Here is a 27,171-nt window from a genome sequence, read left to right as displayed (position 1 = left end):
GGGAAAAGGCATTTCTCACCTGATGAGAAGATGGTGCCTACAAGAAGGTGGCTTTGGCTTTTCTGTCTTCTTGAGCATAGACGAGACATGAGGAGGTGCTTTTTATGATCACATTGTGAAAACTTTCTGTTGGGGATGGTGGGGCCAAGACCAGGGACTCTCCACTCCAAGTGATCTCCTGAAACAAGTCATTGGCCCTGGACACCTTAACTCAGACTTCTTTTTTTAAAACTTGTTTTTATTGAGCTATACATTTCTCTCCTCCCTTTTTCTCCCCTCCCCTTCTACCCTCTCCCATGGTCTCCATGCTCCCAGTTTGCTCAGGAAACTCGGACTTCTTGCTGAGAGATATGGAATAAAGGGAAGGAGGAGGGGCCTCAGTCATTGAAGCCACTTATGATTAGTCTCTTTCATTCATGATATAACCATAAATTAAATAAAAACTTGCAAAAAAGTGTAAAAACCAGATGACAGTCACATATCTATGCATAGCCCCAATCTGGAACATGACAATGTCAAACTCTGTCAAGGGTGTGGATAAACAGGAATGCTCTTTTATTGCTGGTCGGAATATGTAGTGGTTCAGACACCTTGGGAGGCAGTTCCGCAGATTCCTATAAAACTGCCCATCTGCTGTGCTCCCTGGTGTTTACTCACTGGGTGAAGACATCTACAGAAAACCCCAGGGAGTGATATCTACATCAGCACCGGTTACTTCCTCCAGTGGGTGCGTGGATAGATGAGTTGTGGCAACCCACAGTTCTATTCACTGCTAAAAATGAGCTGGCAATAGAAAACGAGATAATTTGAAATGCTTGCGATTTAGTGAATGAAGTCGAGATCTCTGACGTGGTCTGCACCTGTGGTTTCATAAAGGTGAGCTCCTAGGAGATGTAAAATGATGAGGACATGGAGGGGCCTGTGATTGGCAGTGACTGGGGAGGAAGAGTGCACAGGCAGAACATGGAAGATGCTTGGAACTCTGAAGCTCTGATATTGTAACAGTGGGTGCTTTTTACACATTTGCACAAACTCACAGTGTGTGGATACCGAGAGGGAATCCCTGTGTAGACAGTGGATGAGCTACATACACACACACAGACACACACACAGACACGCACATGTGCACGCGCACACACACACAAAATAAATAAGTAAAAATGTAATACAAACGATCACTATAATGGGAAGAATTGGTAATAGGGCATAAAAAGGCTTAGGTGCACAGAGAAGCACATTGAATCTACAGATGGGAAGAGTCCCCGTGCTACAAAGGTTTCATTGCTCTTAAACTAACACAGTTTAAAGTGGCTTCTTTTATTGTTTTATTAATAAAAAATGCTCGGGAGTGAGATATTGGGGTAAAACTTGATAGATCCGCAGAGCAAGGGAGAAAACCATCAATGACTTCTACTCTCCACGCTTCTCCACGCACGAAAGGCCACGCTTCTCCCCTGGCCCCTCCTTATTCCTCTGAGGTGCCACTTTATCTCCTCTGAGTCGGCTAGAAAACTCTAAGGTCCTCTCTGGCCAGCTGAACGTGGATCCCGCCCTCTGATCCAAGGCCGGACTCCATTGGCAGTCTCGGAGCAACAACACAAACAAATCTCCCGCAGTGCATTTCTGATGAAAACCTCTTAGAGATGAGTCTCGGAATCCCAGAATTTGTATGAAAGAAGAGCACAGAAGGAAGCTGAGACTACCAGACCCCGGAGAAAGGATGAAGGCAGTCTCAGGACAGAGAAAAAGCGTGAGCAGTGAGCGCATGTGGCTCAGTAGGGGAAAGGACCCACTTACCTGCCTGCCCAGGGGGAAGTATTGGCGACAAGGAGAGGAGAAAGGACAGCCTGTGGCAGGAAGAATGTTCCCTGCAGACATCCAGCTGCACAGCACACAATGGCCAGGCCCCATTCACCACTGTGGAGGCCATGCCTCCTGTCTGGGAGACAGTAGATTCCTCTCACGGGCACCTTTGGCTGAAGGTGACTCCAAAGCCTCCGCCAAACGTCCCTCTGGCTCCTCTGTTCAGCCCAGTCTAGCTTTCGTAGAATATTGCCGTTCTCCCAGCCTTCTCTGCTTCCTACCCAGGTTCCCCAAAAGGCGTTTCTCCCAATAAAATCCTCCACAATAACCCATAATTACCCCATCTGGGAAGCTACGTCTCCCAGAATACGGATAAACACAGATAAAAAGAATCCCTTAAGTTCAGTTCTCAAAGATGGGAACCAAATCCATAGGAATTAAAGACTTAAGCATGAGGCCAAATCTTTAATATCACTTGAAAAAAAATGAGACTCCCCACCTGCCCCTTGGGTAACATATTAATTTCAATTTCCCACACTGCACACTCTCACTGTCCTCAGACAAACAGTATGGATATTCTCTTATAGTTGTTCAGGGCGGAAGTGTGCAGTCATGGTGCCGTCGGCCCTGCTTGCTCTGGAGGCTCTAGGCAGAGCGAGTGCTGTGCTTCCGGCTCCCGGACATCTGTGTTGCTGCGGCATTTGTTGGCTGGAGGTCACATCACTTTAGCCACCGCCTCATCTTCACATGGCCCTCTCGGTGTGAGGCTGAGACCACCGTGCCTCCCTCCATCCTAAGGCTAAGGTGATGCTACTGAGATCCACCCAGGGGATCCAGGATGATTGTGTGCCAAGATCCTGAAATTTATCCCCCTCATGAAGACCCCCCTCTCTTAATTGTACAAGATAACAGGCTTCATCTTGGCATTTGTAATGTATGTATGTAGTGAGCTCCCATTACCCTCTCTCCCCCCACCCCCATGTCCTTTTTCTTCCTAAATGGTTCTCACCTCCACACATAAAGTCTAGGTTCTGCAAATGAAAAATAAACCTATGTAATTTTTGTAAAAAGATCTGCTTTCAGATAAAGAAACAGGTTCTGAAGATTAGAAAATGATACATATTTTGGCATTCATTATTAGCTTATCACAAGCAGATGTGGTCTTAGCGCACATAACATACAGGAAATTTTGGCAAATTTGGTAATGTAAAAAATTCAAACTATGGTGTAATAAAAACTATGCTGTATGACCCAAGAACTCAAGATGACTTTAGACCTTTAATGATTATCAAAGATTGGCATGAGACAGAGGCTCCAAGTTTGCTGCCTTATGTCTGTGTAAATTAAAGACAGGCTCTCATAGGAGTATGTGAAGTGGAAGGAGGCTTAAGTAAGAATTAGTGGAATAAAAGCAAGGTTGAGGGGATGTGAGGGAAACCCCAGAAGGAGAGAGGGGTTCCCAAGAGAGGAAAAGCCATCAAATGTCTTTTCACAGAGGTATCTGTAGGGTTATGGTGGGCACTGGACAAAGGCTGAGGTAATTTCTATCGAGACTGGTGAATTCTCTGGGCTATCAATGTCAGAGCCAATGGCGTGTGATGTGGGGTTCCCCTCTGTATGCTGTGAATATGTTTATTACCTTTGGATAATAATGAAGCTGTTTCAGCCAATGGCTTAGCAGATTAAAGCCAGGCAGGAAATCTAAACAGAGATATATAGAGAGAGTAGGCAGAGTCAAAAATATGCCAGGTAGCTACTGAAGGAGACAGATGCTGGAACCTTACCAGATAAGCCACAGCCTTGTGCTGATACACAGAATACTAGAAATGGGTTAATTTAAGATGTAAGAGCTAACTAGGAATATGTCTAAACTATTGGCCAAACAGTGCTGTAATTAATATAGTTTCTGTGTGATTGTTTGGATCTGGATGGCTGAGAAATGAACAAGCAGTCTCGGTCAGCAGGGGTGTCCACATGCTCTATCCCTGCCCCCTGTCCCCAGCAGGGAAGGGATCACATGCTGTTCAGTTAGGGGTGGTTGAAGCCCTTCTTTGTCCTTCTGGCTCTAGTTTTGACCTTGACTATCAACTAGCTGCTAGTCACTCAACCCCTGTCACTACTTTCTAACAACATTGCAGGCGTCTTAAGGGATGTTATTGATATCAAGGTTTCTGTTTTTTCATTGACAAGAACAGCTTGTAGCTTTATCACACAGAATATGAGCTCCCTGCCAGCCACAAAGATTCGGCTTGGTCTTTCTTGGTATTCTCATGTTTAGGTCTGTGCAAATAAGTGGTGAACTGGAGCTGCCCTTCCATGCCTGGCTTAGAGCCTGGCTCTCATCACTCTAGCTTGGTTATCTCATAGACAACTACACGTCCTCTTACTCTACTTCCTCACTGTTCCTTATCTTGGCATGTGAACCTCCAGTTTTCCTTTTTGCCCCAGGTTCTGTTCTCACTGTAACATCTTCAAACAGTTTGTACTTTGCAGGATGGACCACTTGCCCTGGCCATCTACAGGGAGCAGCTCCTGCAGCAATCCCATGCAAATGTGTAGAGCAATGCTTATGTCCAAGTGCAAAATGCCATCATTTTACTGATAATCAAACATGGTTGTATTAATTCATACACCAAAACACCACATAGCATAGCAGCCTGAGGTAGCAGCAGAGCTCGTTGTGCAGGTGTTGGTGGTTTCAGCACTCTTGATGAACACAGAAGACAGATTAAAGGATGCCACATGGAGCTAACAACCTCCACCGGAGCAGGCCTGAACCAGCAGTCTCCATGGGAGCAGGCATGAGGCAGCGCCCCCCACAGGAGCAGATATTCACTCCATAGGGAGTCACTGCTGAGGGAGCAGGCCTGAGCCAGAGACCTTTGTAAGACAGGGCTTGAATCAGCAACCTCTGAGGTAGAGGCCTGAGCCAGCAACCTCTGCTGGAGCAGGCTCAAGGTATCAACCTCAGTGGAAACAGCCTCAAGCAAGCAACCTCTGTGAGAGCAGGCCCAAATGACCCACGATATTTCAGAGCAATCCCAAGGCATGCTAAGTGACCTCCAGGAACACCAAGTGACTTCCAGGGTAACTGGAACCATGACCCTGACTGTACCATGAGGAGTGACCATCTGAGCCTTGGATCCACTGGCACCTGGAACACTTATCACCAGAGACAGAGACAGCTACAACTATACCAATCAGAGAAAAAGATGGGTAGACAAGGTAAGAACACATTCAACGTGACAAAGAGCAACACGACACCAATAAAAACTAGTGGCCCTACAACAGCAAGACTTCAACAATCAAAAATAGATGAAGCAGAAGAAAACGACCTAAAAAATAAATTTAGGAGAATGTCTGAGGCCCTTAAAGAGGAAATGAAAAATTCCCTCAAAGAAATGAAGGAAAAGACAAAGAAAAAAATGGAAGAAATCAACAAATCACGTAAAGAAAACCAAGAAAAGTAATCAAATAGGTGAAACGATTAAAGACTTGAAAACGGAAATAGAGACAATAAAGAAAACACAGACCAACGGAATTATAGAAACAGAAACTATGAAAAAATAATCAGAAGCCACAAATGCAAGTATAAACAGCAGAATAAAAGAGATGGAAGAGAGAATCTCAAGTGCTGAAGATACAAGAGAGGAACTAGATTAATTGGTTAAAGAAAACATTAACAAAAGCTTAATACAAAATGTCTAGGAAATATGGGACACCATAAAAACACCAAACCTAAGAATATCCCTAATAGGGATAGAAGAAGGAGAACTCCAGCTCAAAGGCACAGAAAATATATTTAACAAAATTATAGACAAAAACTTTCCCAACCTAAAGAAAGATATACATAAGAAGATATAAGAGGCTTACAGAACACTAAATAGACTGGATCAAAAGAAAAGTCCCCTCACCACATAATAATCAAAACACTAAACATACAGAATAAAAAAAGAATACTAAGAGCTGCAAAGGTAAAAGCAGACCTATCAGAATTACACTGACTTCTTAATGAAAACAATAAAAGCCAGAACGTTCTGGTCAAGCATTATGCAGACATTAAGAGACCACAAATGCCAGCCCAGACTACTATACCCAGCAAAACTTTCAATCACCATAGAAGGACAAAACAAGATATTCCACAACATAACCAGATTCATACTGGGCTGGAAGACATAATTGACTTTGTCTCAGTCATGTGTAAAGTCTCTTTTCCCAAAGAAGACCATGTTGGTAAATGTGGGTATTAGGACTTAAGGTGTGTTTTGATTTTTTTTTTTTTTGATTTTTTGAGTCAGGGTGTGAACACAAACTCACAGCAGGAAGTGTGTTTAGATGGAAAGTTACTTTTCTGGTTTTAAGAGGATTGGCTTGGTTCACTGCAGCCAGCGCTGTGGTGCTCTGCCATCATGGCAGCAGCTTGTTGGCTGCTGCTCTGCTGGCCTAGGAGTTCAGTGTGCCCCTTTCCTTTCGAACAAATGATGGTTCAATTTTGAGTTGCAGGCCATGAGGTTTGCTGCCATCTGCACAAGGGACCATTCCAAATTAGGCTTGAAATACTATGGTGTTGGCTGCTAGCTCCGTTCTCTGACATGGTGAAGTTGTGTTGCTGCTGCTGAATCAAGCAAGTTGATATTCAGTCGGAGTGATAGGAAAAGGTTTCCTGTTTTGTGTTGTGTGTGTGTGTGTGTGTGTGTGTGTGTGTAGTATGTGTCTGCTCATGCACACGAAGCCAGAGGACAACCTTGACTGTCATCCCTCAGGGCCTTTTATCTTACTGTTTTGAGGTAGGGTCTCTCACTCTCTGAACCTTGCCAAACAGGCCAGACCGCTTTGCCATGGCCTTGGCCATCAGGCCCCATGGGCCTGCCTGTTTTGGCCTGTCAATCTGCAGCTGCCTCCTAGCCCTGGGATACTGAATCCATCCTGCCGTGCCTGGCTTTTATTGAATGTGGGTTCTGGGAAATCAAACCGAGGTTCCTATGCTTGCGTGGCAAGTAATTTTACCAGCTGAGCTCTTGCTCCAGTCCAAGACTCCTATTGTTTATGAACCGCTGGGACCAAGCTTGTGATGGATAACAGATTTGCTTCAAAAGGCAATTGCCAATTTATCTAACAGGGATTCTTGAAAGTTTTGTAAAAGTCACTCCAAGCTGGGAGCAATGTTCAGGTATGTGTGGGGAGGCAATTTGAGGTGAAGAAGTGATTCTTTTGACAGAACAAAGAGAAGACAGTGGATGGGGTGAAACAAGCAAGCCCCCAGTGAGCATTCTTCCCAGGCTCTGGCCTCTTAATGCTGGGAGAGCCCCAGGCACGGGTCCTAGCGGGCCCATTAAAAGGAAGTCAGACACTAAAGGAGGCTGGACAACTAGAATACATTTCATTTTGACAGCATGTCAGGGGTTGAGAGTCCGCACCAGGCCTGGTTGTGGGCTGTAGGTGGAGTGTCTGGGTTGCTGGAGCGGCTGATCAATAAGGAGGGAGGTTATAACAGGGTGAAGGGGGAGACGGACATTAGGGCAGTGGTTCTCCTGGCTTCTCTGCAGTTTCCATGGACCATTCGGTGGCTTGTTCACCGTGAGAATTTTGGGGTTGATGAGACACAGTCATCATCCGGAGAGTTCTGCCTTTTGAGCTCCTATACCAATGTAATTCAGGGTGATGAGCAGAACAGAGAACACTATGCAGAAACGCTGGCCCAGAACAAGGGATGATCTGGGAGGACTTCCCAGAGCTGGGGACATCTCCACAGGTTTGCAGGAGAGTGAACAGAGGCTGTGGGAGGGAAGGGTCTCCCCAGCGGTGCTTTGGAGAATAATGGGCAGGCAAGAAGCCCAATACTTCCCACTGTGAGGTGTCTTGTTTGGAACATCAAGGACACACAGTGAAGAAAATTCCTGTTTGTTTCAGAAACAGCTGAGAGTCACCCTTCTCTCCTGGACTAATTAAGATGTTTTACGTTTAGAGCACAGATGGAGTGTGTTGTTTTTTTTCAAAAATATTTCTAGAATAGTTGAATAGCTGTTTCTTTTCTTTTTGAGTTGAACCAATTTGGGAAAATGTGCATTTTAAGTGCAAACAGAATGTAGCTAGTGGGTTGGTGTTGGGCAACACGCCTTGGCAGGCACGTCTCTGTGAGGTGGCAGAAGGTATCTGTGGTTCCTCGTTCCATTTCACACTGTTACTTAAAGGAATACAGTCTATACTGCTTCCTGACGGGTCAGGTGAAATTCTCAGTTCAGCCCAGATCCTGAGGACAAACCTCTCAATGAGAGATCAGCACCCCGCTCCTAGTGAGGTCCCAGCCCAGGGCCTCAGGTGACAGCATAGCCATTCATTCTCTTGTTGGGGGGGAAAAGGGGGGGCTCAGCATTTATTTGCATTTTAGACATTGCCTGTGGAGCCCTAAGGAAGCTCTTCATTCTTTGGCCTTGGCTTCTTTGAGAAGTGGGGACACTCTTCTAGCTGGATGGTCTGCTAAATGGGTGAGGAGTCCATGGGCAATGAGGCCAGTGGTGAGGTAAATATCTCTCACATGCTGGGTTTTCACTACAGTGTAGAGACAGGAGACTGTGGTGGGCTCAGTCCGAGGCAGCAAGGGGACAAGAGTGAACAGAGCAGGCGCACTCGGCTCTAGGGTAGGAGTGAGGGGGCTTTGGTTCTTGGAGTACGTTGCCTTTGGTGCATCTCTGCAGTGTGAGCCTGATACAAGGCATGGGTCCCGAGGAATGAGAACTTCCTTGTGGCAGACACAGAGCCAGTGAGGGAATCCTGGCAGACACTGCAGGCTTGTTAGCAATGGGGAGAATGTCTTGAGCAGGGAAAGGCTGCTGTTTGGGAGAAGGAAGTTAGAGGGTCTGCCTGTCATCAGAGATCGAAACACCCAGAGATCCTCAGGAGACCCCTCTTCTTATCCTTGGACCTCAGACACTTGGGCAGGTTTCAGCCCTTCTGTGCCCACAAGTAAGGAATTGTCCTTCCTCCAGTCTTTTCTTAGGCTGACTGGCCCTTTGGCTGTGTCCTTGGCTTGTCTGTTTTGTCCACAGCAGTTTAGCAGACTTAGAGGGGGATGTTGAATGATGGTCTTTAAATTATTAATGACTCCAGCCTTTTGTAATTAAAATGCTCATTTTCTCCATGAATTTTAAGCATTCATATATCACAAATACAGATAGAATGTATTTTAATGAATAACATTAAAACACTCAATTCCAAGTAATGAGGTTATCTCCCTGTCTGGGCTGATAGTCCATATTTGAGTCACTCATTTATTTATCCATCCTCTCACTAAATATTTTTGCCCCCTACCATGGGTAAAAGTATTAATATAGTTTTGCAGATGTAGCTTCAATAAATTATGATGAAACAAATCTTGCATGCCCGAATAGCTCAATTGGTCTTGTGGAAGATACTCATCCGACTAGGCATTTCATGGTAATTTCCAGATTTCAGCACCCGGAAACACTTGGGTGGGAGAGGAGAGTTTCTGAGGTTGTGGTCAGGAGGACAAAGGGAGCAAGGAGTTGAGTTGTGTAGTAAAGTTAGCTGGATACTGAGTAGGCTGAGAGACTGAGGAGGATGGAGAATAGGAAAGGTGGTGGACAATGTGGAGCTCATAACATGAGACCTAATGGTGACACCCATCCAGTAGGATCTTCTGTCAAGAGCTGGAGTCTGTGACTTCTTTGTCTAGACTCTGGATAAGCATTTTTGGTCAGAGGAGTGATCTGGGAAGTCCTTCTGTATATGTGTTGTTTTTATTGGTTAATGAATAAAGAAACTGTCTCAGTCGGTGATAGGGCAAAACAGTAGAGGTAGGTGGGGAAAACTAAACTGAATGCTGGGAGAAAGAAGGCAAAGTCAGAGAGACACCATGTAGCTGCTGGAGGAGAAAGTTGTGAGCTGCCAGCTGGAACCTTGCCAGTAGGCCATGAGCCTCATGGTAAAATATAAACTAATGGAATGGGTTAATTCTTGATGTAAGAGCTAGATAGCAATACACTTAAGCTATTGGCCAAGCAGTGATTCAAATACTATAGTTTCTGTGTGATTATTTCGGGAGTCTGGCAACCGGGAAATGAACAAGCAGCCTCACACTACAGTGGAGCCCAGCAGAAGTGTCATCATGTGACTATGAAAGTCTAAAAGGCCTGGTAACAGTGCCAAGCACTTCTCCCATGCTCTCCCATGACACTCGTGCTTAGCACTGGTGGCCTTGTTATGAAGCAGCCTCAACGAGCCCAGACGAAGTCCTCAGGGAGAGGCCTTGTGTGTAGGCTTGCTATCTTCACAGTCTTCCAAGGCATGCTATCTTCACAGTCCTCCAATGATGTGGGAGTGTCATATATCAATCTGTTGATTTCATTGGCTGAGCAATAAAAGAAACTGCTTGGCTGGCCCTGATAGGTTAAAAGATAGATGGGAGGAGGAAACAGAATAGAATTCTGGGTGGAAGAGGAGGTGAGGTCAGACTCTGCTCTGCTCCCGGAGAGACCAGACAACTCTGCTCTCTAGAGCAGAGACACCATGATGGATGGAGGCTAGAATCTTCCCGGTAAGCGCACCTCGGAGTGCTTACACAGATGATTAGAAATGGGCTAAATTAATATGTGAGAATTAGCCTAGAAGAGGCTAGATAGAAATGGGTCAATCAGTTAAATGAATACAGTTTGTGTGTTGTTATTTCGGGCATGAGCTAGCCAAGCGGCCGGGGTGTTGGGGACGCAACCCCGCTGCCGCTCCTATTTCAACACTCCAACACCATACTGACTAATTTTATGCCAATTTGACACAAGCTAGAGTCATTTGGGAAGAGGGACCTTCAATGGAGAAAATGGCCCCACCATATTGGCTTGTGAGCTAGGCTCTGAGCCATCTCTCCAGCTCCACGGGTGTCTTTTCAGATGGGAATTGGTATCTGTAGATTGTATTTATTTATTTATTTATTTTTTTTAACTCAAATGTCATTATATCGTCTCCCCTTCCCTTTCCCCACTCCATCCTCTCAAGTCATCTGCCCTGCTCCCTTTCAGGTTCATGGCCTCTTGCTCTTTAATTATTCTTGTTCCATATGTCTGTGATGAAACACACCGATGCTGCCTGCTGAGTCTGTCTAGTGTTGCTTCTGTGTGTATACTTCTCCCTCTCTCAGCGATTTTTCATTGTCTGTAGCTCCTGGTCTAGGGATGGGCCTTGTGAGATCTCCCCCATTCCTGTTGGCTTGGCAACCACTGTTCTCTTTGTGCAACCCTTCTTTAAGAGGCCATTTTGTTGAGATTTCCTGGGCTTTGCTTCTCTAGCAACTAGAAGACACAGTCTTGATGAGACTTCCTGGTTCTCTGGCTCTTATAATTTTTTCTGGCTGCTCTTCTGTGATGCTCCCTGAGCCGTAGGTGTAGGGGTTCAGTCGTAGAATGTTTTCTTCTGTGTGTGGAGGAAGGGAGCGGCTGGTCTTAGTCTGCCGTGGATCATTGTGTGGAGCTCTGAGGGAAACTTGGTGCATGGGATCCCAGCAGACTCCTCCCCTTCCTCACTTCTGCCTGCCAGGCTGGGTGATGGCCGTGTTTACCTAGATTTCTCAGAAACAGCTCAGTGTGCTGACTTCAGGAGGCATGGCTGGATACAGGAGACTAGCTCACAACAACAGTTCCATAGCACACTCAGCATCATGAATGGCAGTGAGACCTTGTTGCTTAGCTCTGCAGTAATTGCTGGTGGTGGTTCCTGTTCCAGGTCCTCAGCTCAGGGAACTCCTGACTTTTGGACCAATCCCATGCCCACCTCCAGCACCTGCATCCTTTTGCCTAGGCCCTTAGACAGCCCAGGGGAGCCAGTGGAAGCTGCCCATGGAGATGGCCTGTTCATGAACAAGCTCTTCACTGGCTTCCACTTCTGTTACTTCCTCCTCATCTGTCTTGTTCTGAGTGGACAGGAGTCTTATAGGTACTGGCTGATCCCGTGGCTCCAACCAAAGATAGCCCCTTCCTTTCCCCTGTGCTCTGTCAGAGAGTTTTGGCTTTATTTTATTCTTCTTAGGATGTCTAAAGGCAGGAGGAGGAAGAGGAGGGGATGAAGGATGAAGGGGAAGAGGAGAAAGAGGAGGAGGAAGAAGGGAGGAGGAGGAGGAGAGGGAGAAGGAGGAAGAGGAGGAAGCCTTTGTCTTTCTGTTGAACTATCTTGTTTCTATGATGGAATCTCCTTGGGGAGCATGCCATCCTGGCAGAGGCCAGGGCCTTCCTGTGCTCCCCACCATACCACTTCATCTCCCTGTCCTCCCTCTGTGGCAGGCAGGACCCATGATGACCTCTGAAGCATTCTACCTAGCAGTGGAGGGCAGCACAACAGGGTGCCTGTGGGCTGGGACTGGTGTAGCCTGAGAAGGAACAGTGAGTCACAGGACCTGTTGGGGGACATTCCTGCAGCAACACTTCCCTTTTCCTTCCTGCCTAGGTCTTTCCTTCCTTCTTTCCCTCCCCTTTCTCCACCTTTTCCCCTGGTTCCCTTCCCTTTCCATTCCTTTCTTCCTTCCCCTGTAAAAGTAACATGTTTACCTGTCTGGGGTTAGAGGACCAAACAGTACAGAGGACACACAACGCAGCTCATCTGTGCTTTGCTCCACCCCCTCCTTGGCCTGGTTCATCTCGAGCAAAGCTGCCCTTAACAGTCTGTCTTTAATCACCTGGCGGTTACCTCCACATCTCTAAACGATTGCTCTTGTAGCTCTCTTGATTTATCAACACTAAACACCATCTATCTGCTTCCTGCTGGAACAGATGAGGCTCTGCCTTCAGCCCTCCTGCCTTCCTCTTCCTGAAAGCTGTAGCACCTATTAAGTTCTACTTTTAATTGGGTAACTCTAAACAATGCATCTAAGCATCTAATTCCTGCTACATCCACGGGAGAAGCCCTCCCTTCTTCCCCGCCCCCAAGATGTTTCATTACCTGGATTGGAAGGTTATGATGCTCTACCCTTAGAGCTGGCTCTTCATTAAAGCTTGTGTCAAGTCCCCTCTGTCCCCTGAGATTTATAGTGGAGGGCCTACTGGCCATCGGCTTTCATGGGCAGACAGCATAGGTGGAGCTTTGGGCCTTTGAATAAGGAGACTCCCGGCTTCCCAGAGCAGCCTGATTTTGCAGTGCGTGTCCTCTGAGCATGACTTCTGGAAACGGATGGTTGGTACCCGCCTCTGCTGTGTTTTGCATACTGCTCTTGGGTCATGTGAGATACATAGCTGGGCTTCTCTTGTCTACTGTCCTTCTGTTAAAATGGAGACGTTAGTTCCCAGTCTAGCACAGCTTGGTTGTAGAAACCTGGCTGAAGATGAAAGAAGGACAGACGGGCACATGTACAGAAAAGCAGGGATTAGGTGGGCCATGCTCGCTCTGACACAACTCAGATGAGCATCTTTATTATGTGCAGCAGGAGAAGGATACCCTGGCGGGCCTTGGCGGGAGGTCTCTGGAGGGAGCAGCCTGGGGTTCCAGTCATCCATGAGGAGGAAGCTGCAGCAGCTAACTTTCGCATATAATGGTTGATCTTTCATAATACTCTTAGACCAGAGGAAGGCTTTTCTATGACTCCGGGAGTCACTCTGGGAGCCTCGCTGGGACGAAGGTTTTGGGTCTGAGGCATTGGTCCTTGTCAGTCATACACGTTAACTCAGAACTGACTGCACCTTCCCCACAACCCCATCCTCCTTTCCACCCCTTACTCATTTACTTATCCTTTTCACTAGAGCATAGAAAGAAAAATTTGTCACTTTCTGTGCTCTTTTTCTTTAGTTCTCATACAGTATGCTACACGTGACACCCATTTCCTAGCTTGCAAATTGAGCACCTCTCCGCCCCTGCCAGGACTGAGGTTCCATTGGCTTCTTATAGGTCAGCAGGGGCTTAAACCTCCAGAGGCTGGTCCCTCCCTCTGCCTGCTCCTGACCTTTCCCCATCTTCAGGGCTAGTACAGCCAGGGCTGGCTATTTCCATCTTACTGAGCTCCTTTCTGCCTTTCCATCTTGGCTGCCCTCCATCCATGATGGTCCTTTGCCTCTAGGGACCTCATGACCAGGTGGGGGGCTCCCTGGGTTACCTGCTCATCCCAGACACTGTAAAACCACAGACCAAGTCTCCTTTGCCACATTAGATGTATAGTTACAGGCTCTGAGTGTTGAACACGGCTGTCTTCGTGGGCCGCTATCCTCCTTATGCAATACCTGCATCTGGAACACAGAATTTCCACGAATCATAGGCTGGCTGTGTACTTCTAAACTGGACATCTTTTCCTCTGTGTTGCAGGCTGTGATGGTGTGAAGGGTCAGGAAGTTTGGGAGGTGCTTTTGTCATCAGGCAGAACTATGCCAATGGGATGAGGACCATTATAAGGGGACTCAGAGAGATCCCTCAACTGTTCCAGCATTTGTGAGGATACAAGGAGAGGTCCCACATCTCAGGCAGGTGCTGGACATAGAATCTGTCCTGATCCTGAACTTCCCATCCTCTAGAACTGTGGGAAATGCATCTCTGTTGTCTGAGATCCTCCCAGTGTCTGTTAAGCTCACAGACAAAGACTGATACAAGGCCTAAACCCGCAAAGCCAAGGCGATGAGCCTGGGAAGCAGGCTTCTCTAGTGTGCTATGTGATATACTAGCCACAGGGGCCCTTTTATTTCTACTGTTGTTTCCTGGGTCCAAGCTCCTGCCGGAGAGATCGATGATGCTGTAGACTAACCATTGGTTTGATCCTTAGACTTTCGGGTGCCACTTTTTCTTATTACCTCCTAGATTGTCCTCCTGCCCTGGGCTTTTAGAAGACCATTCCTTTCATTTTTCTGCGAAGCAAATTGCTTCTGAAGGCTAGCAAGTGGCAAGCCTGGGGGGTTCTACGTGTGCGAGACCATTGTATCATATCCTTTATTACAACCACCACACAAGGACAAATCAGGCAATGCTTCAGCAAGGTGATAAAAGCTAGCCTGCCAGCGAGGGCTGAGTGGACATCACGTACGTGATGTCCACTCAGCCTTAGCTGGAAGGACAGAGCATCACTCTGGAGTTTTCATTCAGGAATGGTATAACCTTAATCCAGCCACAAGGAGGCACAGAACACGCATCTGTGAGTGTTCTGTTAGAAACCGATTGTATCCCTCAACAGCGTCAGGCCCTAAGAGACCAGGAAAGAGTGTGGAAATGTTCCAGGATAAATGGGATCCAGGAGTCATGAAAACTAAAGGCAACCTAAGTATTTTGTAGAAGAGTCAAAAAAAAAAAAAATCTAAAGGACATTTTGGGGTCAGCTGGTAAAATGGAATATGGAAAGCAGCTTGAATGAAGCCATTTCCATGCAAAATTTGCTTAAGCTGAAAAAGATATCACGGCTATTGAATCTTTAGGAATGCTCTCTAAGGGGTGAGGATAAGGGGCTCTCAGGTCAGAAGTCTTTGTTCCTGTGATTAAGGGACAACGGAGGATGGTGATGAGAATGGAATAATTTGTTAACTCAGAGTCCAGGCAAATGGCTTGTGAGCATGTGATGGACTGTTTTCATCCTTGCAGCGTTTTGTAAATGTAAATTATTTTCAAATTAAAAGTAAAAAAAAAATTTTTTTGAGCAACAGAACAGCCCTGCGGCAAACAACCTTACATCTCAAGACAGTTACTTTACTTGAGGGGAATTCTTAGCATTATTCTAAATAGAACTGCTCCATCTAACGTCTGCTAAAGTGCTTGGTTGGTGCTGCCAAACTGCCAGGCAGCTTTTGGCTCCAGATCTCAAAACGGCATGTCATCGAAATGAGCGGCACTGTTGTGAAGGAATCACGTGACCGAAAAGGCCTTAAAGCTGGTGTGGGTCTGGACCCACCTTTACTGACTGTGATGGCCAACATAACAGGAGATAAGCCTCTGGGCCTGGCTGTGAGGGATTGTCTAGACTAGACAATGGAGAACCCACTTCACCGTGGGAGGCTGGGGACCTGGACTGAGAAGAGGAGCGCGTGAACGGAGCTCCAGCTCACGCAATCGACTTCCTTAGTGCAGAAGCCGTGTGATTGATGTCCGAGCGCTGGCTGCGTAGCCTCCCTGCCGCGATGGACCGGACCCTAGAACTGTGAGTGCAACTGCAGGCTTTTCTGGTTAAGCTGGTTTCGTCAGAGCAGCGGAGGAAGTCAGAAAGACGCCATCCTTGTGCCCCCAATGGAAGTCAGTTGCTCTGTCACCGCAGTGACAAAATCCTGGATAAAAGTGACTTAAGGAAGGACGGGTCTGCTCTGGGTCCCACCAGTTCAAGGGTGAGGTCTGTTATACAAGGGAATATGGCAGCGGGAGTCAGAGGCAGCCGGCCAAGGTGAATGCCAATGCTCAGCTCTCAGCTCTCTGTATCCCGGTATCCTCAGCCCAGACCCTGTCTGTGGAATGCTGCCCCCTATGATGAGGGAGGGTCTCTCTGACTAGCTCTCATCTCCTCCGTACTGACTCCCGTCTGTCTTTATCCAGCTTCCTTTTTCTTCCGGATCCGTTCACACGGGCACTTCATCTTGGAGCTTCTCCTATTGTCTTCAGCCAGGCTTTGTCTGCTGATCTTCGTCTCCTTGAGTCACTGGTGAGGACATCGGATTCTGAGGAGCTGGACGCTCCCAGCACACTGGTTTGTCCTTGTCCAGAGATGAAGCCTTGACTCCAGCGTGCAATTAACAAATGATGAACTTCTTTTTTATAATTCAGATACAATCCTAAGGACACATCATAGTCCCCTCCCGGCTCATTGTACCTGCCTCGCTAGTCTTGCTAGGAACTAGGCTCTCGGGCTGTGGTGCCCAGAAGAACTCAGACCAGGGTTCGTGGGACACAAAATGGATCAGGGTCAGGACAAATACAGAAAAAATGACAACTAGGGGTCAGATGTTCTTGTTGGTATAGCGTCATGTGAGTGGGGGGGACAGATGTTCACACAAACTCATGGGTAAGGGAGGAACGTGCTCCACAGAGAAGATGCGGTAGGTTATCTTGGGACATGATGGTTGAAATCAAGCGTGTGGGTTCCATAGTCAGTCTGGGCTGGGCTCGCATAGCCGAAGCTCACACCATAAACCAGGCTGGTGAGGTCTGTAGTTTGCGTTCGTCTCTCTCCATTTAGTGTGGAATTTGCTCATGAAAATGAGCCGAGCTGAATCAGCAGGTAGCAGCATGAATAGAAGGCCTTCTACCCTTGGAGCCCTGTATTTTATGTTGAAATTCTGATTTAAACTCCTACACATAACTACAGCTCCTTTGGGGCCCTCTATTGCTTTGACCAGAGGTCTTTAACTGGCATGTCTATACACAGACTCCCTCTGCTGCCGTCAGATGGCTCTGAGTGCCCTTTAATGCTGATCATGCCGGTGCTATCCCGTGGGCATTGCTGTATCCAAATATTCCCTTTCAAATTGAAAATCCCAGTAGCTCAAAATCATCAGAATGGAATGAAGCAGATGAAAGTCTGATTTAATATCCTTCAGCAAACTTTGCAAGCAGGTGAGGAAAGCAGGGGCCCAGGGACTTCTTCAGGACAGGAGAGCAGCTGGAGGCAGGAGGCAGCCACACCATCATGGGCCACAGAGGGAGAGATGGAGAGACAAGCCAGTATGGCCATTGAGATGCAGGGAGCCTCCTTGGGAGTGACTAAGGAATGAGACTGGGACGCTGGAGTCATCTTCCTTACTTAACTTTTGTCCTTTTTTTTTGAGACAGGGTTTCACGTAGCTCATGCTGGCCTTGAACTTGCTGTGTAGTCAGGGATGACCTTGATTTTTTGATCCTTCTGCCTCCATCCCCTGAGTGCTGGGATACTAGACCAACTTATAAAAAAAAAAATGGCAATACAACCCGGGGTTTCGTGCGTGCTAGGCAAGCACTTTGCCGACTGAGTTCTATCCCTGCTCCGCATCCTGCTTTCTACCCCCTCCTTGGCCGCTTTCCTGGACCCAAGAGTCCCCTTTCCTCTGTCCCTCAGAAGCCATGTCCATCTGGAGCCTCAGAAGGTGACTTTGCTTAGAAACGGACTGTTGGCCTTTGTAATGACTAAGTGAGGTTGTGCTGGCTCAGGGTGGTGGGCGAGAGTGGATGATTGACATCCAGAGGGGCAGGGCTAACAGATATAGTGATGATGAAGAAGGTCTGTGATGATGGAGGAGACGGTGTGACATAGCCAAAGTCACAAACTGTTGAAGATGGAAGAAACAAGGGCCAGTTTTCCCTGAAGTCCCAGGCCCTGGGGTGGCCCTGCTGATGCGTGTGTTCCTGGTATGGTCCTGCTGATGCCTGTATTGTCATTTATTACAGTGACCTTCAAAGGGGGCAGCTATTTTAGGGCAGCTTGAAAAAGCAAAGCTTGTCTGTACTTTCAGGTGGCTAAGTGATGATTTTGACATGGCCCATCTGTGCTTCCACTGTGACCTGCGTTGCTGAAATCATGTTGGTTTTGGGAGTGGAGCTCTGAGATACGGCTTATTTCAGAGTGGATGCTATTTGATTTGCTACCAAGGCAGGCAGAGGCTCCACAGATTTCTGTATTTCATGAGAATATAATCTCCCCAAACACTGGATGGTGTTCATGGCACCGTGTCTGCTGTTGTGGCTCTCATGACTTGGTATGAGGGGTCTGGATCAGCAGAGGTGGGGGAAAGACCAAGAGTAAAGATATGGGGAGGGGGGCATCAAAAGATGGGGGATTGACCACCAGGGGGCAGATGCTCAGGGGAGGATGTGGCAGGCAAGGTAGGCAGGCTAAGCTGTCCTCTTAGGTGACTGGAGTGTTGGGAAGGTGATTAAAAGTGGCTGCATTAGTACCAGTTTTTGCAGGATAGGTCAGAAAAGAAGGGGCTTGCAGGTAGAGAGAAACAGAAACCCATCTGGACAGCTGTTTTTCCTGACTCTGTGCTGGGATCAGACACTGGCTTAAGCCATTGTCAGCAGGAGAGCCCCATCCTAAAGCAGCAGATGCCACTCAGGGCTTCTAGATTACAGATTCCCCTCTCACTCTGGGTTCCAGCTTGTCTACAGACCCCAGCGTCCCTCTCTCTTTCCCTCTCCCATCCCCATCCTCTCCTCTCCTCTCTCCTCCCCTTTACTCTCCTTCCCTCCACTCTTGACTCTCCCCTTTTCCCCCCCCTTTTTTTCTTCTTCCAAACAACTTAGGTCCTGTGCAGTTTCAAGTGTGTGTGAACAGTGACAGGAGCTGGGACAGGCTGGGACCAGTCTGTGTCATCTTCTTGCTCTCCATGGCTCTCCTGGGAAGGACGGACAGCAAACAGGAGTCACGATGGCCTGTGGGTGATGTAAGGATTCTGACTGATTTTCCTTCCACCTCTGTCTTTTTTTTTTTTCTTTCGAGACAGGGTTTCTCCATAGTTTTTGGTTCCTGTCTTGGAACTAGCTCTTGTAGATCAGGCTGGCCTCGAACTCACAGAGATCCGCCTGCCTCTGCCTCCTGAGTACTGGGATTAAAGGTGTGCGCCACCACCACCCGGCTCCACCTCTGTCTTTGAGGGCAAATTTCCTGTATCCATTGGCCACTCAGCAACAAGATAAGGGGTGACAGACATGTGTGGATGTATCATTTCATCAAAATCCAATCCATCCGAAATCCAGGGCATCCGTGGCAAAGGTGGGAATATGGTCGTGGTTTCTTGTCAATGAAGTGTTGATCTGCGATCAGATCTGATGCCCTTGGCATCTCACTTCATTTTACGTCTCTAATAATAGTTTTACTTGTGAAAATGGTTTTACTGGTTCAGACAGAAATTGTCATTTCCCTTCCATTTGTTTTTTATTTTAAAATTGTGTGTATGTTCCTCTCTCTCTCTCTCTCTCTCTCTCTCTCTCTGTGTGTGTGTGCAAGTGAGTACGGGTGCCTTCAGAGGCCAGAAGAGGGCATCGACTTACTGAAGTCACAGGCAGTTGTGAGCTGCCCTGTGGGTGCTAGGAGCTGAATCCGGGTCCTCTGCAGGAGAAGCAAGTGTGTTAGCCACTGAGCTGTCTTTCCAGCCCCAGTATTTGCAGTGCTGTGTAAGCATCCTCTTTACTCAGTCCCCAAATGTGTTCAACACTCTACGAAGGAAGCTTAATTCTCTTCCCCCTTCCTCTGGCCCACAGTACTTTTCCAGTCTTCAGTTTTCCCCTCCGTGGATTACCATGGCCTGGGTATTTCACATAAGTGGAATGAGATCTTTGTGCTGGGGTTCTTTCCCTTAGCACAGTGTCTTTAAAACCTATACACATTACATTGTGTATCAACACTCCATTCTTTTTTATGGCTGAATTATATTCTACCACATGGATGTACCACAGTATGTGTATCCATCGGTGGACATTTAGGTTGTCCTGATTATTTGCCTGTTGTGAACAATGTGACATGGCAATGCATGCATGTTTATATGCACACACACATATTTGCATTTATTAGTTTTTATATTTGTGTGTGCATGTGTGCATTTGCTTAGGTACCAGTTTTCAATTCTTTGGAGTATATCTAAGTGTACCGGGTCACATAGCAATTTTGTGCTTAACTTTCTGAAGACCTGCCAAGCTACTTTCTGTAGCAGCTGTGCCGTTTTCCATTCCCACCCGCTGTGTGCCAGGTGCACTTCTATGGAGCCATTTGGTCCCGGGAGAGTTTTCTCCTCTGCCTTCCTGCTGATAGGAAGAAAATAGAAAAGCCCATTGCATGTTGGGAATGCCCTCAGCACTGACAATTTGCTTAATGGTTTTACCGTTTTCTATAAAATTGGCATACACCTTCCCTCTATTTCTGTTGTGCTCAACTGTGTGTCCTGGCTTCTGTCACTCAAGGAGTCCGCGGAAAATGACAGCTTCTGTTCAGACTCAGAGAGGAGGGTGCCCATGGCTGCAGGGGAGGGGTCTGCACGCTGATATTGCACAGGAAGAGGGGCCTAATCCCTTGACAACTTCTAAGCCACTGTGTTGGGACATTGTTTTCTTCTCAAGGGCTGTTTCAGGTTCAAAGTCACTGTCCCTATAGAGGTTCTATATCAGACTTTTTTTAAAATTTATACATGAGTGATATGTGCAGTAAGGCAGCAAATTGTAACACGCTGCCCAAAGATATGTCATGACTGCATACAGGATCTAAGATTTTAGATTCGTCAGTCCAAACACAGAGCGCCGCCTTGCTATGATCTCTGTGGTGTCCAGTTTGTCGAAGCAACACTTAGGTTACTACAAAGGGCACCCCTTACTCCAGTCCCCCCTCATTCCAGTCACTTAACCCATGTAAATGGCATGTTAAATGGAGATCGCTGCTCACACCACACTTGCTGCGCATGGGCAGGTCAGCCCTCTGGCTGGAAAGTACTATCTCGTCATTGATTTATAGATCCCGACCACCACAGAGAGTTTCATGAAACCATGTGATGGTGGAGGTCTGGAGTTAGACTAATAAATCAGAGCTAAGTGGAAAGGGTTCTGCAGGCCTCCCTGGACTACCATCTAGGCTGCAGAGAATCTTCGGAAGGTGTGCGGGAGCTGTCACCATCAATCCCTGTTGTTGTTAGTGGAGGCGGAGGTAGAAAAAGATTGAACGTCTGTCAGTGCCCTCCGATCCTGCTTCTGTCAGGGAAACACATTCCCTTGACGGCAGCAGGGCAGGTTCTGGTACCTGTCAGTCCTGAGGAGAGAAGCTCATTGGGTAAGTAGGTGGCCAATGGGAAGTCAAGAACTGTCAAAAGACACAGAGCAATGGAGACCTAAACAGAAGAATCAATAGCCCCCAACTAACTGACAGAATCAAGCCTACAGGATGGACGGCACAAATAATTCAACTACAAAGACATGGGGGGGGGGGGGATGGTCACAAAGTTTGGGATAAAATACTTGGTGAACTAAAAAGAGGTAATAGTTGTCCTCAACTCCCGATCCTCCTTTAGAGGGGGGAGCAGAATGTGGAACAAGCTAAGTTCTTGTTTTGTTGTTTTCTATGGCTATAATAGAATTCGTGATGCAGTATGAAACAAGGAGCTTTACTTAACTCACGGTTCGGGAGGCTGAAGATTTAAGATTGAGGGGGCCCCTTTCGTTTGGTTGCTCAATGGCGATGGCTTCATTGGAAGTAGTGTGGGTGACCACATGGCTGGACAGTTGTAACTGGTCATTTATAACAACCTGTTCTTGTGAGAACTCTATTGTCTCCAGAACTCCCCTACTTCATCAAGAGCACAATGCAAGCCACCTAACTGAATTCTACCAAGCCCTTGCTCTCTCTTAAAGGTCCGATCGTAGCCTCTCGTGCCGCCACATCGAAGATTAAACTTCCAGTGCTTAGATCTCCAGGGGATGCACTGGAATCATATCCAAACTACAGCAACACTGGAGCAGTGTTTGCTGAATGAATAAATGAGCACACTCTGTGCAGCTTCTGCCTCCCCCTGAGCTTAGCTGTGTCCACCTAGCTAGTGTCTCGGAGAGCTATCCACTTTAGCACACACTGGCCTGTACCTTCGAAACTGCTGGACCGAATGTGAAGACAAATGGAGTCACACTACAAACACCCAGAGGGAGAGGACGTCCCAGTAGGGCCACGCTAGAGGCTCTCTGTCTAATGTTTCTATAGGTCTATAGGGGCCCTTACAGGCGTTTTCAGGCATCTGTGTTAGGAACTCACGAACAGACGTGCTCAAGCCTCATTGAACACGGAATCAACAAAGGCACATGTAAAATGTAGGTGATGGCGGATCTTGCCCATAGCTCAGTCTTCCTTGATCCTCCTACGTGTTTCTGTCTGTTTACTTCCCGTATTTCTTATTCTCTCTTTTCTTTAGAACCCTCACCCTGAAGTCTCAAGCCCCCACAACGACGTCTCAAGCTATTATACAGAGCATTTCATTTATTCCCTTTTGTTCTGCCCCAGCTTTGCCCTGGCAGCTTCCTCCGACGTGGTCAGTTCATATCATTTAATATTCTCTTTGCCTCCCCTAGTGTGTGACCACTCAACATGGCGCACCGGTTTGGTCCAGGCACTCCTGTGAAGATTATTCAGCCCCCCAAAATATTTCTCTGAGTTAAAACTCGTCTTCTACTGTTCTTATATCTTCAAATTTATAATCTTCTGAAAAAAGTCCTCTTTTAGTTTTCTCAGTTCCCTTTGCCATGCTCGTCCTAACTTACTGAGAGTTGGGCATTAATTAATCTCCCCATTCCTTCCTTCTCTCTTCTTTTTAATCAGTGCTGCGTATGTCCCGCTGAGCTTTGCTGACATGTGATTATTTGTTATCATTCTCTTTTATTCAACTGTTTATGCATATTTCTTATTTTTCTGGATGGAGTTGGCATTTTTTAAATTTTGATTTGATTTTCAATTCACAGCTTTTCAGGGTATGATGAGCCTAGAAATTCCCACGTCTTCTTCCTCCCTGGAGGTTCTTTTTCCGCCTGATCAAGGACAATTGCCATTGCACTTTCATGGGCACTTGAATGAAGGGATTGGTTTTCATTCCAGGTTCTGTGTGCAAATATACACATATGTATTCTTCTGTACACAGGAGTCAGATCCGCCTTATTAACTATGCTGCTTAGGTATTCCTCCTTGAGTTTATTTTTGGCTCATGTATGGAAGACAGGGGAGAGTCACACACACTAAGAGCTTTGTGTCTTTATTATGAAATTGTACAGTTGACCCTGTTATAAAGTGTTTGTTTTTGTATCGTTATCCTTACTATAAAGTGTCTGTTTTTGTCTTTCTGTTTTGCTGTTCCACAGACCACACTCCATCTCAAGTGATACTACTATCCAGCCTTGCTTCTTTTGCTTATAGTTGAGTGATATGTAATTAAAAGTAATCACACACACACGGACATACACACGGACACACACACACACACACACACACACACACACACACACACACACACACGGCACCTGTATGCCTATGGAGGTCAAAGGAGAAACATAGAGGAATTGGTTTTCTTTATTTACTATGTGGATCTGGGGAATTGAACTCAGGTCATCAGGCTTCTTGACAAGCACCTTTGTGTCTTCAGAGATATACCACTAACCGGGAGATGGCTTTTCCATAGGAACAGATTGTGTCCTTCTGTAAACACCTCACAGATATTTTCTCATCATCTCTGGTGTTAAATGGTGACCAAACTGAAAAGAGATGTCTACAATTTCCCCTTTAAAGGCTGTATTTACTACTATTCAGTCTAGGAGTTAATCACCACTTGCTACTCTCCACCTGATGTATAGAATACAGTTTCATTATAGAGATTGCCTTGTCTTTCAATGTTTTGTAAAAGTTTCCTGAGTTATTTGCTCTGTTCCATCATTTGGGATTCCAGTCATGAATAACATTGCATAACATTGAAGTCTTCTAGTTTACAAGTTTCCTCCGAATTCAAGCATTCTTGACTTCTTTAACGTTCACGGTGCTTCTCGGACATGTCCAGGCTCATCTCACGACCGTCTGTCTGGATGCTCAGGCCTTTTCTCTGTGTTCAGCTCAGATTTGTTTCACTTGTGGAATCACCATCCCGCTGACAGGTAGCTGCATTCTGAACTTCCTGTATCAGACTGTGAACCTTGTGGACTCTTCCAAATTCTCTGGTGAATTATCTAGTTAAGTTAAAAACATTCCACAGGATTAGGGTTTTCTGGTGAGTGTTTTTCCTGCTGACGCGTATTTACCTGCTGTTTCCTGAGCCAGTTCATCTCAGTCTTGCTAATGCTGTGAACTTTTAATAAATCCTGCATGTTGTGGTGACCCCCACCCACCAAATTATTTTCACTGCTACTTCATAACTGTATTTTTGCTACTGTTATGAATCATAACGCAAATATCTGATATGCAGATGGTTTTAGGGCACGCCTGGGAAGGGTTATTCTACCCCCAAAGGGGTTGCGACCCACAGGGTGAGAACCACTGTCCTAGGCCCTCTTCCATAGAAAGGATGAAAGGTGTGCTCCTTCCTTTCAACATTCGATCACCATGTTTTCCTTGAAGTTTCTTTTTGTTTCCTTTTCCCTTTTGAGTCAGGGTCTCATTGTGGAGTGCTTGCTGGTCAAGAACTCACTATGATGACCTTCTTGGCCTTTGAACTCACACAGATCCCCTTAACCCTGCCTCCTGAGTGCTGTGTTTAAAGGCATACACCACCCTTCCTGCCGTCAGTTCTGTTCTGAGAGTGGAGCTGAGACAGACATGAGATGTGGCTTTAGAGCATGGCCCTTTGAGAGCCTTCTTGGCTTCTTCCAGTGAAACCTGAGGATTTCTGCCAGGGACTCCGCCTGCTACCCTCTTGCCATCTGTGACTATTGACTGTGGGCAGTGTCTGTCACAGCAGTGTCTGGGCTCCTTACCTTCAGGAGGTTGCATTCTCTCTCTCTCTCTCTCTCTCTCTCTCTCTCTCTCTCTCTCTCTCTCTCTCTCTCTTTCTGTTTTGTTTTTGTTTTTACGAGACAGGGTTTCTCTGTAGCTTTGGAGCCTGTCCTGGAACTAGCTCTTGTAGACCAGGCTGGCCTCGAACTCACAGAGATCTGCCTGCCTCTGCCTCCCGAGTGTGCCACCAGCGCCCGGCTTCCTTGCGTTTTGATGACATTACACACTGTGCTTTTCTTCCACAGGGCCTGTGCTTGGCCTCAGCTGCACTTATTGACCATACACACTGAATATTTGTATATTAGATTTTTCTCCAAATTTCATGGAGAGTAAAGTTTCTGAGTTCGTATTTCTTACTATATATATAATTTCTAGGAGAAGGCAAGAAATGTGGCTTGTATGAATATGCTCACAATTGAAATCAATCTCTACATTTTAGAATAATCCTTATGATTTCATTTGATGTGTAACTGACAAGCCACCAGGAAATTACTTATTATAAATATGAGGTTAATATGTAAATAATTACATAAATATGCATATATGCAATAAATAAATCTGTCACACACATATTCCGTATCATTGTTGTTGCAAAAACCCCACAATTCTAAGGGAAAAGCAGAGAGTTTATTCTGGAGCCATTTTGAGTAGTCATAGTCCAGGAACACATACTTGGATTATCCCCGATTCCATGTTTCAATGTAGAAAGAGTTTAATAGTTTACAAAGCAAAGAAAGTCATAAACCAAGGGTTATTTAAAATATGCTGGTGAGTACATCAGAGAGGCAGGTCTGGTGAGGTGGAGGAAACCCTCTGTAGGCCTCCGATGCTATCTGACGCCATCCTTAGCTTCCGGGTTGTTGGAAGCTGGCGGTCTGTTAAACTAATATATTTCAAAGGATTTTATCTGTTAGTCACAGTATGTTTGGACAGAGGTGGGCAAGGAATGGATTTTCCGGGGGCTAACGCTAGCCAAGATCAGGTAATTGGCCTCTGCACCTGCAATATTCCATCACATGTTGTTGTATTCCTAATCAATCAGTCGGTGCAGACATGGCTTCTTCCCAGGTATTTCCATCCGCACGACTATCCACATATCTACGCACACATGTCGCTATGTTCTAGCTGTATTAATATCTTTTATTGATTAGTCTTAGCCTTGTTGATTGTGTTTAAATGACATGTTTATCATGTGCTCAATTCTTACTCTTTCTAGAGTGTTTTATTATGACTGTTCCTTCAGTTATTGTTGACACATTGTTTTAATGTTGTGTATAATATGATTTTTGTGTCTTCTTTTTCTGAATTTATTTCCTGTCTTCCCCCCCCAGGTCCATGAAGTGAAATTCTGTGTTTATTTTATATCTAGTATTATTTTAAAAGATTGAACAAGGGTGTCTATCTTTTGAGGCTCATACTCAATAAAACACAACCTGAGAAATGCTACTGTAGAATTTGAGCAGCAAATACCATGCTGAGTAAGAACGGATCTACGATGTTAAATAAGTATTAGTTTCTGTTTGCCTAAATCCTTTTAAGAGTCAGAAAGGAGATTAAATTTAGCTTCCTTTAAGAAGTCTCATTTTCTGGATGGAGCTAGAAATATCATTTTGAGTGAGGTAACCCAGACCCAGAAAGACAGTTATCACATGTACTCACTCATAAGTGGTTTTTAAACATATAGAAAAGAAAACCAGCCTACAAATCACAATCCCAGAGAACCTAGACAACAATGAGGATCCTAAGAGAGACATACATAGATCTAATGTACATAGGAAGTAGAAAAAGACAAGATCTCCTGAGTCAATTGGGAGCATGGGGACCTTGGGAGAGGGCTGAATGGGAGGGGAGAGGCAGGAAGGGGATCAGAGAAAAATGTAGAGCTCAATAAAAATCAATAAAATTAAAAAATAGAGAAGAAAAACATCAAAATGAAAGTATTAGGAGAAAAACATTAAGAGAGTTAGAGAGGGGAAAGAAAGTCTCATTTTCTCCCGTTGACCTGTTAT

Source organism: Alexandromys fortis, unplaced genomic scaffold, assembly GCF_014885135.2.
Source record: "Alexandromys fortis isolate MF-2015 unplaced genomic scaffold, M_Fortis_MF-2015_v1.1 scaffold_52, whole genome shotgun sequence".
NCBI lineage: Eukaryota > Metazoa > Chordata > Mammalia > Rodentia > Cricetidae > Alexandromys > Alexandromys fortis.
Note: the sequence above shows the minus strand (reverse complement) of the source record.